Raw genomic sequence first — 2,800 nt, 5'->3', positions numbered from 1 at the left:
TAATGCAAATACACAAAATACATATAAATTTATACTGAACTTCTTCAACTTCCCCTGACTCTCCCTTTAACAAGAACCCCCACCCCTATACTTCTATCTGGGCCAAGGGCTCTGGTGGATCCTATCTCAGAGTGTGAGTTCCTCAATGCCTCCGGATAATAAATATCACAGGCATAGAAATTAAATTATACAAAAAATGAATGACAAATATAAAAAATAGCATATATACAGGAAGATTAGGTTAAGAATAGCAAAAGCTCCAATACCCTGATACCAACATCCGTACTGTCTAATTGAAGATGATTTTTAATCACAATCTTAATACCCCTCATTTACAAAAGTAGAATCCTAAATAAGCCTATAAATTTTATATCTGATTTATATTTTAAAATTGAACCAACTTGGTACTTTAAAATCTATATAGTGAAACTGGCTTTCCTTCTTTGTACTTGTTTATAGTAATAGAAACACTAGACTATAAATTTGGCACAGAAATAAAGTCTCATTCTTTTTTTCATATTTAGCACCTTGCAAAGGATTTACCATATTCAAAATGTAAGAGCATATTTGTGGAGAGAAGGAAAGAAGAAAGAAATTTAAGAAGTGTTGAAAGAAAAAAAAACTACAAAGGAAGGAATGAAGGAAAGAAGAATAAAATAAGAAATAAAAAATAAGAAGCAGTTTAGACAATTACCTGCTATTTTACTGAAGTTCCCCAAAGACCTCTCTCTGTCTTTCTCTGAATTTTTCCTATAAAATGAGAACCTTAAACCGCACAGAGAAAATAAGAACTTCTTCAAAATAGAATTTACTCAAGTTCACTGAGTCTCCCTTAGACTAAGAATTCAACTGTGAATTAGGGATGGTACTATGGACACTGGAATAACAAAATGAAAATGCCCAAGTTGGTGCATTTATTGTCTCCTTTCTGTCTGCTTCTTTCAAAATCTCCATATTCAATCCCTTTATAACAATATTCTAAAATATTTTTTTTCTACTTCCCAATCCATTAACTTTACTCTCTTTCCTTTACAGCTGATCTTTATTTATCATTCAAATCGATATTTTTACCCATATTACTTAGGATTGAGCCATAAAGAAGGTAAAGCATTTGCACTGTAAAAAAAATGCAGTTAAATCAAAGGATTTTATTTACAGGGATGAGATGAGATGTCTCTGTGCGGTACCTAAGGTATTTTTTTCTCAGAAATCTCTTCTCAGTAACCCAGTGTTCCTAAAAATCATGTAGTTTACCCTACAGCCTATCCTTTTATTTTTATTTTTTTTACATTTCAATTGTTTTCTTTAAAAGGAGTGAGTTGTTTACAGGGTGGTTAAATGCTTTATAGATGAGAAAAAAAAACTGCACTAGAACCAACATACTCATCATCATCATCTTCTTCCTCCTCATCCTCTTCATCTTCCTCCTCCTCCTTATCCTCTTTGTCTTCCTCACCTTCATCCTCTTCCTTCTTTTTCTTGCTTTTTTCAGCCTTGACGACTCCCTTTTTTGCTGCACCAGGCTTCCCTTTAGCTCAGTATGCAGCAATATCCTTTTTGTACTTTTCCTTCAGCTTAGCAGCCTTCTTCTCCCAAGGCTGCTTGTCATCTGCAGCAGTGTTATTCCACATCTCTCCCAGTTTCTTTGCAACATCACCACTGGATTAGCCTGGATGTTCTCCTCTGATTTTTGGACAATACTCAGAACAAAACAAGAAAAAGGCCAAAGGAGGCCTCTTGGGTGCATTGGGATCCTTGAACTTCTTTTTTGTTTCCCTTTTAGGAGGGTTATAAGTTTTCATTTCTCTTTCATAACGGGCTGTGTCTGCCTCTGCCATGTCTTCAAACTTTCTGTTTTCTTTAGCAGACATGGTCTTCCATCTCTCTGAGCACTTGTTAGAAAACTCTGAGAAGCTAACTGAAGCATCTGTGTGCTTCTTGTGCTCCTCCCAGCAAGTTTGCACAAAGAATGAAAATTTTGCCTCTCGGCTTCTTAGGATCTCCTTTGCCCATGTTTAATTATTTTTCCTTTGCAAGGCACAGAGTTGCCCAGTGCCCATCCGGCTCTCACTCGCCCTGACACTGTCTCTATGTAGCTTAATGTATGAGTTTGGTAGGCTCACTTCACTTGTTTGGGTCTGCCATGAAAGAAGCAGAAACAGGTTGGCAAGCTCTGAAAAATATTCCCAAACTTGAAGGAAAACCAAAACAATTAAGATCTTTTGCTGCAGTTTCTAGATTTAGACTGTCTTGCAGGAATTGCTGTCACTTGTAAAAGGCTATTATCTGCATTATGAACTGGTCTAACAGAAAAAAAAATACTAGGGAGTAAGTGCTAGAAAAACTCAGGCTTGACTTCCAGAATTTCTTCATCCATACTTAATTGGTTCCCTAAATTTTCTGAATCCTTTAAGTCTTCTGATAGGGTATAACTAACAGTATAATTATGATGATTTAACAAGTTTGGGTGTATAAAACACAGTGCTACACACACATATTCTAACTGATCAATAATTTTAAGTTTCCAGCTCTCCTTTCCAACTAGTAATGTGCTTCTAGGAGGAAAGGACATAATTTAATTTTTTCATTCAAATAAATATCTTGTATTAAATATTTAAATAACTGATAAATATATGTCAAAATATGAGACTATATTGTTAGAGTTCTTCTTTCTTCCATTAAAAGTTATTATTCAACTATTTGTGATATCTTCTTTTAATATTATTTGATGATATGACTTTTAATAGTTGTGTAGTACTCAATTTTAATAAATGATGAATTAGTCGACCTTATATTTTTT

At 34.4% G+C, this 2,800-nt stretch overlaps 1 pseudogene; it reads right to left on the bottom strand.

Annotated features, from left to right (window-relative positions):
- Positions 1–1,389: 1,389 nt before the first annotated feature.
- Positions 1,390–2,013, bottom strand: LOC137205607 (high mobility group protein B1 pseudogene; annotated as a pseudogene).
- Positions 2,014–2,800: the final 787 nt, after the last annotated feature.

This window comes from Pseudorca crassidens, chromosome 14 (genome assembly GCF_039906515.1).
Source record: "Pseudorca crassidens isolate mPseCra1 chromosome 14, mPseCra1.hap1, whole genome shotgun sequence".
Lineage (NCBI taxonomy): Eukaryota > Metazoa > Chordata > Mammalia > Artiodactyla > Delphinidae > Pseudorca > Pseudorca crassidens.
This window is presented reverse-complemented; position numbering and strand designations above follow the sequence as displayed.